General features: G+C 41.0%; 7 non-coding genes across 7 annotated transcripts; all 7 read right to left on the bottom strand.

Annotated features, from left to right (window-relative positions):
- Positions 1–2,525: 2,525 nt before the first annotated feature.
- LOC138742188 (small nucleolar RNA SNORA73 family) lies at positions 2,526–2,740 on the bottom strand. Its single transcript, XR_011343976.1, has one exon. It is a non-coding gene; the product is annotated as a small nucleolar RNA SNORA73 family (small nucleolar RNA).
- A 187-nt stretch (positions 2,741–2,927) lies between these two features.
- Positions 2,928–3,142, bottom strand: LOC138742189 (small nucleolar RNA SNORA73 family). The gene has a single exon (XR_011343977.1). It is a non-coding gene; the product is annotated as a small nucleolar RNA SNORA73 family (small nucleolar RNA).
- Positions 3,143–4,249: 1,107 nt separating this feature from the next.
- Positions 4,250–4,464, bottom strand: LOC138742186 (small nucleolar RNA SNORA73 family). Its single transcript, XR_011343974.1, has one exon. It is a non-coding gene; the product is annotated as a small nucleolar RNA SNORA73 family (small nucleolar RNA).
- A 1,080-nt stretch (positions 4,465–5,544) lies between these two features.
- On the bottom strand, positions 5,545–5,759 carry LOC138742183 (small nucleolar RNA SNORA73 family). Its single transcript, XR_011343971.1, has one exon. It is a non-coding gene; the product is annotated as a small nucleolar RNA SNORA73 family (small nucleolar RNA).
- A 191-nt stretch (positions 5,760–5,950) lies between these two features.
- Positions 5,951–6,165, bottom strand: LOC138742182 (small nucleolar RNA SNORA73 family). Its single transcript, XR_011343970.1, has one exon. It is a non-coding gene; the product is annotated as a small nucleolar RNA SNORA73 family (small nucleolar RNA).
- A 1,108-nt stretch (positions 6,166–7,273) lies between these two features.
- On the bottom strand, positions 7,274–7,488 carry LOC138742185 (small nucleolar RNA SNORA73 family). Its single transcript, XR_011343973.1, has one exon. It is a non-coding gene; the product is annotated as a small nucleolar RNA SNORA73 family (small nucleolar RNA).
- A 191-nt stretch (positions 7,489–7,679) lies between these two features.
- On the bottom strand, positions 7,680–7,894 carry LOC138742187 (small nucleolar RNA SNORA73 family). The gene has a single exon (XR_011343975.1). It is a non-coding gene; the product is annotated as a small nucleolar RNA SNORA73 family (small nucleolar RNA).
- Between the last annotated feature and the right edge of the window lie 846 nt (positions 7,895–8,740).

The raw sequence follows: 8,740 nt of genomic DNA, 5'->3' as shown, positions 1-8,740 counted from the left end.
CTTCAAATTTTTGCTGGGGCCCCTGCAATTTCTACACAAGCTTCCCTCTCAAGTTCCAAGGGAATAACTTGTCAAGCTCACTCATTCCACTTGGACACTCAATAGCATGAATACTGATATTTCATTTGATGCAATCCTCATGAGATTCTATGGCTTCCATTTTTTGATCCACTCCTGTACTTGCTTATTCCCCATTTAGAGGTTTCTCTACCTCACATCTTCTATGCTGTGATCTGTCATCTCTGATCTCCTCCCAGGCTTCCCCTTGTTATTTTTCTTGCACAAGTGTACAACTTCCACTAGAAATGATCATACAGGAAATAGCCAGAAATGTATTTTTTTTCATAACATTGGCTGCATTGTGACAATTTATCACCAAGGCTCTTCATGGGTAATTTTAAGATCGTGACTTTAAAGCAAGTGACCAAACACTATTTTAAGATTTTGTAGAACCATCTTAGCCTCGGAGAGGGAAACTACAAAATGTTGGACCAAAGCAGGGATGGTCCAAAGAAAGATTTGACTGTAGAAACTGGACTTAATGTGAACTAAGATTAAGTAGCAGTTAGTAAAGTCTGAGGATGGAAGATGCAATGCAAGAGTGTAGTGGCTTCTGTAGGCATACCAGTAAATGCAAAGAATCCAAACAATTTTGGATTTTAAAAAAATCAGAACATACAAATTGTCCCCAGTACTGATCATTAATTTTGTTGTCCTCCACTTTTCTCAACAACTATCAATTTTAAGTAAGACAACAGCTACCCCATAAAGGACCAATACTTATGTGCAATATCTAGTCAAGAGGCTGGATGTGGCAACGGATGTTTCCCATGGTTGGGGAGTCTTCGACAAGATGACATTAGAATTAAAAGGTGTCAATTTAAAACAGACGTGTAAAAACTTCTTTAGCCAGAGGTTCGTGAGTCTGTGGAACTTGTTGCGAAAGGCAGCTACGGAAGCAAAGTTGTTGGAAGTAAATAAGGCAAAGATTGACAGGTATTTGATTAGTTATAGAATCAAGAGTTGCTGGGAGAAAGCCAGAAAGTGGGGCTGAGTGGATGATCAACTCACGATTAGAATGGCAGGAGACTCAATGGACCTACTTCTGCTTCTATATCTTGAGTCAAGGAACAGCCTCAAGCTGATAGAAGTTCCCGCTTGTCATGGCCTTATCCCAACCAAAGGAACCACCTTGAAAGCCAACTTACAAAACTCATTCAATGCATGTCAAAAAGTTGCATTCAAGCTTTTCTGTATTCCTGGCTTTTTGTCCTTTAATGACCAAAAATGTACTTTCAAATTATTTAATAAATTGTAATACTGATTTTGTCATCAGCACTTTATGAACTTTTATTCAAAGGTTCAACAACATTTAAAAAAAAACATTAGATATCCAAATTAGAAACAAATTTCAAAACAGAACCATTGTCAGCTTCTGCAAACCAAATGTTGAAGCTCCAACAAAGAACATTGAAATCCAATGGGAATGCATCTGAAGTTCAAGTTGTCTTCTGGTTACGTTGGATACCTGAAATAAATAAGAATCATTAAATGTAGCAAACTACTATAATTCATATCCATTGCTGGTCTGAGCGATCAAAACACCCAATGACATCGCAAGTAGACAAAGGACATTACAGTTTTATGGGAAGTGAATACAGGAACTGGGATGTCATGTTAATACTGTAGAAGGTAAAACCATATTATGCAGCAACGATTCACAAGAATGTCACCAGGGCTGAGAGAGTTTGTTATAGGGCTGGGATGTCTCTCTCTTTCTCCCTCACCCTCCACCCCCCCCCCCCCCCCACCCCGGCCAAGTGTAGAAGGCCGAGAGGGGAAGAATTCATATGGAGTTACATAAAGAAACAAAAGCCAGTCATTTTACCCAGGGAAGAAGCCTTAACTAATGCACAAGCTTGCTGCAAGGGTATCGATTTAAAAAGGAATTGAGGGGCACCCTTTTCCAGAGGGTGGTACATATGTGGAACAAGCTCCCAGAGGAAAGTACATCAATTTAGACATGCAGCACTAACATTGACGAGCCCATGCCGCCCAATTAACCTACACCCCTGGGGAAAACCCAGAGATATGGAGAAAATATATAAATTCCTTACTACAGCTACACATATAGACAAGAACACAGGGACCAAACAGGCACATAGAATTACATTAGGTTTCTATCTTGGTTGACATGGAAAGATTCAGATGCAACTATGTTAGGAGCGAGTAACTCACCACTGTGGATTTTAAAGCAAAAGTCAAATCTACCTCCAGTTTTTAAAGGTATTCTAAAATGTGACACCACTGAAACCTAACATCATGGCTAAAGTATGCTGCTCACAATTACCATGAAAAATATGGTACAAGACCGCTCCTGGACAGTACAGCTAAAATTTCCAGCTTATTATGATGAAGCCCTGAAGGCCAAAGAACTTTTATGTGAATGTCATCAACCTGAAATTCTTCAAGTGCCTTCCAATTTGAGTCATCTCAAGTGGCTGATAGTTCCTAGTTTACAAGGTTACTGTATCGTGCATGGTTTATCTCCTCAGACATGGCAAAACTGAGAAGGCCTAGGAATATACAAGATGGTGTCCTCATCAGCCGAAGGACTGGGGATACACTTTCTCTCCAATGTCGTGGAATGGGACTGTACGTCACAGACCAAAGGTCTACGCTCCCACACGCCACTAGAACAGAGCCAGACAAGAACAGCCTTGCTGGATGTTCGCATTGGGGTTTTTATTTTAATGAAAAAACAATTAAACCTCACCTCTCCCAGATGTTCACTCCAGCTTTCTGGCCTACACCTGCTTCACCAGGACAAATCCTTGGTGCTGTGGAACGAAATTAAAGCAGACCAATGAGTCACCAGAAATTATCAAAACTCATTCACTATCATCCATATTCTATGCAACATAAATGACTGTATCCTACATGGTTTATCTCCTCAGACATGGAAAAATTGAGAAGGCCTAGGAATATACAGGACGGTGTCCTCACCAGTCCAGGGACTGCAGGCACACTTTCTCTCCAATGTCATGGAATGGGACTGTACGTCACAGACCGAAGGTCTATACTCCCACATGCCACTAGAACAGAGCCAGTCAAGAACAAGCTTGCTGGATGTTCACATTGGGGATTTTTTTTATTGTAATTTTAAAAATGATTAAACACTTCACCTCTCCCAGGTGTTCACTTCAGCATTCTGGCCTTCACCAGTTGAGCAGGGCAAAATGTTTGTACTGTGGAACACAAAACCAAAGCAAATCAATGAAAGCATGTGAGTGAGGTTTAAAAAAAGCTGAGCGGTTATACAAGACATACAGCAGGGATCAAGGGGACGCAGCAGCCCATGCGAGGTGGTTTGGAGGCAGTGCACCCCCAATTGGAAAATGTATACATAAATTTACCAGTTTCAAGCCATTAAAAAAAAATTCAATTTTAAACAAATTCAATTGTTTTATTTTTAAAGTGAGCACAGTATATCTGAGACACTACTACCATCTGTACCCAGATTCCAAGCCCCTTCCAGATCACCAGGCTGTACCTTTTTGAACTGTGTTCAAACCAGTGTCTGATTCTCCTGATCCCAAGCAGTATTTGCCCATAACTAGTACCCAGCCTGCCAAGCAGTGCCCTTGCCCAACTTGCATCCAATCAGAATGCAGAAAATACACATGCGTGTAATAACTCAAGATAAATTACTCAAGCAATGCACAACTCCAGTTTTCATTGGACATTTTTGATTATTCCATTATTTGGAACAAAATCATAAAATTATTTTAGCACATGCAGTGGTTAAGCAAAGCAATTTTCACAAAATATTCTTCTCCACCCCTCCCCCCAAAATTACTTTCTAAATACATGACCATTTATTTGCACTGATGTTCATCTATTACTCGGGGTTTTTCTTCACCTAACCTTAAAAGCAATTAGCCTTTCCCAATCATTTGTTCACTTGGTTTTCAAGATATGGGTTAAAACACATGGGAGAACCGCCAGCATAAATGGCATTTCAACACATCAGAAGCGCTTTGCAACTGAAGGGGAGTGCATGGGGATGCACAGCTGCTTCTATACTGTAGGAAATGTGGCAGCCACAGATGGTAGAGCAAGATCCTATACTGTACACAATGATCAGAGGGAGTCAGAACTGGTAGGGAGGGCACTGGTAAAATACAAAGGCGGATTTTAAAAACTCTCAAGATACTCACAAGTGTGCAGTATTCTACACATTATAAACAGCTGTATCCTGCATGGTTTATCTCCTCAGACATGGCAAAACTGAGAAGGCCTAGGAATATACAGGATAGTGTCCACGTCAGTCCAAGGACTGCAGGCACACTTTTTCTCCAATGTCGTGGAACGGGACTGTACGTCACAGACCAAAGGTCTACGCTCCCACACGCCACTAGAACAGAACCAGACAAGAACAAGCTTGCTGGATGTTCACATTGGGGACTTTTTTTAAATTGTAATTTTAAATAAGATTAAACACTTCACCTCTCCCAGGCGTTCACTTCAGCATTCTGGCCTTCACCAGTTGAGCAGGGCAAAATGTTTGTACTGTGGAACACAAATCCAAAGCAAATCAATGCAAGCATGTGAGTGAGGTTTAAAAAAAGCAGAGCGGTTATGCAAGACATACAGCAGGGATCAAGGGGACACAGCACCCCATGCGAGGTGGTTTGGGGGCAGTGCACCCCCAATTTACCAGTTTCAAGCCATTTTAAAACAATTCAATTTTAAACAAATTCAATTGTTTTATTTTTATAGTGAGCACAATATATCTGAGACTCTACTACCATCTGTACCCAGACTCCAAGCCCCTTCCAGATCACCAGGCTGTACCTTTTTGAACTATGTTCAAACCAGTGTCTGATTCTCCTGATCCCAAGCAGTATTTGCCCATAACTAGTACCCAGCCTGCCAAGCAGTGCCCTTGCCCAACTTGCATCCAATCAGAATGCAGAAAATACACATGCGTTTAATAACTCAAGATAAATTACTCAAGCAATGCACAACTCCAGTTTTCATTGGACATTTTTGATTATTCCATTATTTGGAACAAAATCATAAAATTATTTTAGCACATGCAGTGGCTAAGCAAAGCAATTTTCTCAAAATATTCTTCTCCACCCCCCCCCCCCCCAAAATTACTTCCTAAATACATGACCATTTGTTTGCACTGATGTTCATCTATTATTTGGGTTTTTCTTCACCTAACCTTAAAAGCAATTAGCCTTTCCCAATCATTTGTTCACCTGGTTTTCAAGATATGGGTTAAAACACAAGGGAAAACCGCCAGCATTTCAACACATCAGAAGCACTTTGCAACTGAAGGGGAGTGCATGGGGATGCACAGCTGCCTCTATACTGTAGGAAATGTGGCAGCCACAGATGGTAGAGCAAGATCCTATACTGCACACAACGATCAGAGGGAGTCAGAACTGGTAGGGAGGGCACTGGTAAAACACAAAGGCAGATTTTAAAAACTCAAGATACTCACAAGCGTGCAGTATTCTACACACTATAAACAGCTGTATCCTGCATGGTTTATCTCCTCAGACATGGCAAAACTGAGAAGGCCTAGGAATATACAGGACAGTGTCCTCATCAGCAAAGGGACTGGGGACACACTTTCTCTCCAATGTCGTAGAACGGGACTGTACGTCACAGACCAAATGTCTACGCTCCCACACGCCACTAGAACAGAGCCAGACAAGAACAGCCTTGCTGGATGTTCACATTGGGGCTTTTATTTTAATGAAAAAACAATTAAACATCTCACCTCTCCCAGACATTCACTCCAGCTTTCTGGCCTACACCTGCTTCACCAAGACAAAACCTTGTTGCTGTGGAACAAAATTAAAGCAGATCAATGAGTCACCAGGAATGATCAAACAACTCATTCATTATCATCCATATTCTACACACCATAAATGACTGTATCCTGCATGGTTTATCTCCTCAGACATGGCAAAACTGAGAAGGCCTAGGAATATACAGGACAGTGACCTCATCAGCCAAGGGACTGGGGACACACTTTCTCTCCAATGTCATGGAACGGGACTGTACATCATAGACCAAAGGTCTATGCTCCCACATGCCACTAGAACAGAGCCAGTCAAGAACAAGCTTGCTGGATGTTCACATTGGGGATTTTTTTTAATTGTAATTTTAAAAAAGATTAAACACTTCACCTCTCCCAGGTGTTCACTTCAGCATTCTGGCCTTCACCAGTTGAGCAGGGCAAAATGTTTTTACTGTGGAACACAAAACCAAAGCAGATCAATGCAAGCATGTGAGTGAGGTTAAAAAAAAGCTGAGCAGTTGTGCCAGACATACAGCAGAGATCAAGGGGACGCAGCAGCCCATGCGAGGTGGTTTGGGGGCAGTGCACCCCAAATTGGAAAATGTATACATAAATATACCAATTTCAAGCCATTTAAAAAAAATTCAATTTTAAACAAATCCAATTGTTTTATTTTTAAAGTGAGCACAATATATCTGAGACACTACTACCATCTGTACCCAGACTCCAAGCCCCTTCCAGATCACCAGGCTGTACCTTTTTGAACTATGTTCAAACCAGTGTCTGATTCTCCTGATCCCAAGCAGTATTTGCCCATAACTAGTACCCAGCCTGCCAAGCAGTGCCCTTGCCCAACTTGCATTCAATCAGAATGCAGAAAATACACATGCGTGTAATAACTCAAGATAAGTTACTCAAGCAATGCACAACTCCAGTTTTCATTGGACATTTTTGATTATTCCATTATTTGGAACAGAATCATAAAATTATTTTAGCACATGCAGTGGCTAAGCAAAGCAATTTTCACAAAATATTCTTCTCCGCCCCCCCTCCCCCCCAAAATTACTTCCTAAATACATGACCATTTGTTTGCACTGATGTTCATCTATTACTTGGGGTTTTCTTCACCTAACCTTAAAAGCAATTAGCCTTTCCCAATCATTTGTTCACCTGGTTTTCAAGATATGGTTAAAACACATGGGAGAACCGCCAGCATAAATGGCATTTCAACACATCAGAAGCGCTTTGCAACTGAAGGGGAGTGCATGGGGATGCACAGCTGCCTCTATACTGTAGGAAATGTGGCAGCCACAGATGGTAGAGCAAGATCCTATACTGTACACAACGATCAGAGGGAGTCAGAACTAGTAGGATGGGCACTGGTAAAACACAAAGGCGGATTTTAAAAACTCAAGATACTCACAAGCGTGCAGTATTCTACACACTATAAACAGCTGTATCCTGCATGGTTTATCTCCTCAGACATGGCAAAACTGAGAAGGCCTAGGAATATACAGGACAGTGTCCTCATCAGCCAAGGGACTGGGGACACACTTTCTCTCCAATGTCGTGGAACGGGACTGTACGTCACAGACCAAATGTCTACGCTCTCACACGCCACTAGAACAGAGCCAGACAAGAACAGCCTTGCTGGATGTTCACATTGGGGTTTTTATCTTAATGAAAAAACAATTAAACATCTCACCTCTCCCAGACATTCACTCCAGCTTTCTGGCCTACACCTGCTTCACCAGGACAAAACCTTGGTGCTGTGGAACAAAATTAAAGCAGATCAATGAGTCACCAGAAATGATCAAAAAACTAATTCATTATCATCCATATTCTACGCACCATAAATGGCTGTATCCTGCATGGTTTCTCTCCTCAGACATGGCAAAATTGAGAAGGCCTAGGAATATACAGGACAGTGACCTCATCAGCCAAGGGACCGGGGACACACTTTCTCTCCAATGTCATGGAATGGGACTGTACATCATAGACCAAAGGTCTATGCTCCCACATGCCACTAGAACAGAGCCAGTCAAAAACAAGTTTGCTAGATGTTCACATTGGAGATTTTTTTTATTGTAATTTTAAAAATGATTAAACACTTCACCTCTCCCAGATATTCATTCACTCCAGCCTTCTGGCCTTCACTAGTTGAGCTGGGCAAAGTGTTTGTACTATGGATCACAAAAGCAAAGCAGATCAATGAACACCAGTTCAGCTTTTGGGCCTACACCTGCTTCACCAGGACAAAACCTTGGTGCTATGGAACAAAAGTAGAGCAAATCAATCAGTCACCAGAAATTATCAAAATCAACTCATTCACTATCATCCTATTCTATGCACCATAATGACTGTATCCTGCATGGTTCATTTCCTCAGACATTGTAAACCTGAGAAGGCCTAGGTATGTATAGGATGGCTTCCTTATCAGCCAAAGGGCTGAGAATACAGTTTCACTCCAGTATCATGGAACATGACTGTACACCATAGACCAAAGGTCTTCGCTCCCACACACCATATGAACAGAGCCAGATAAGGAAAAGAAAATCCAATGTTACAGTATTTTTAATATTGATCTGCAAATAATATTTTGTAAATTTTAAACCAAACTATAAATACATCTAAACTGTAAATTTAAGTCCTATAACTATACCTAAAAAAAAAATCACTTTTAGTTTACAAACTAATACTCACCACGAAAACTCAGCCATCCTCAAACATTCTCTCCTGCAAAGAGGAACAATTTAAAGTGAAATTCTGCTCAACATTCCTGCTCAAAAACCCTCAATCTGCTCAGATAAATGGCATTGCATTTTTCAATTAGCCATCACTATTACACAGAAATTTAAATAATTTTAAAAGTGCCTAATAATCCATACCAGAAAGCAGGAGTCAACAAATTCTGAGGAC

The sequence above is a fragment of the Narcine bancroftii genome, chromosome 8, assembly GCF_036971445.1.
Source record: "Narcine bancroftii isolate sNarBan1 chromosome 8, sNarBan1.hap1, whole genome shotgun sequence".
Taxonomy (NCBI): Eukaryota; Metazoa; Chordata; class Chondrichthyes; order Torpediniformes; family Narcinidae; genus Narcine; species Narcine bancroftii.
The sequence above is the reverse complement of the archived record's forward strand: the minus strand, read 5'-3'. Positions and strand labels throughout refer to the sequence as shown.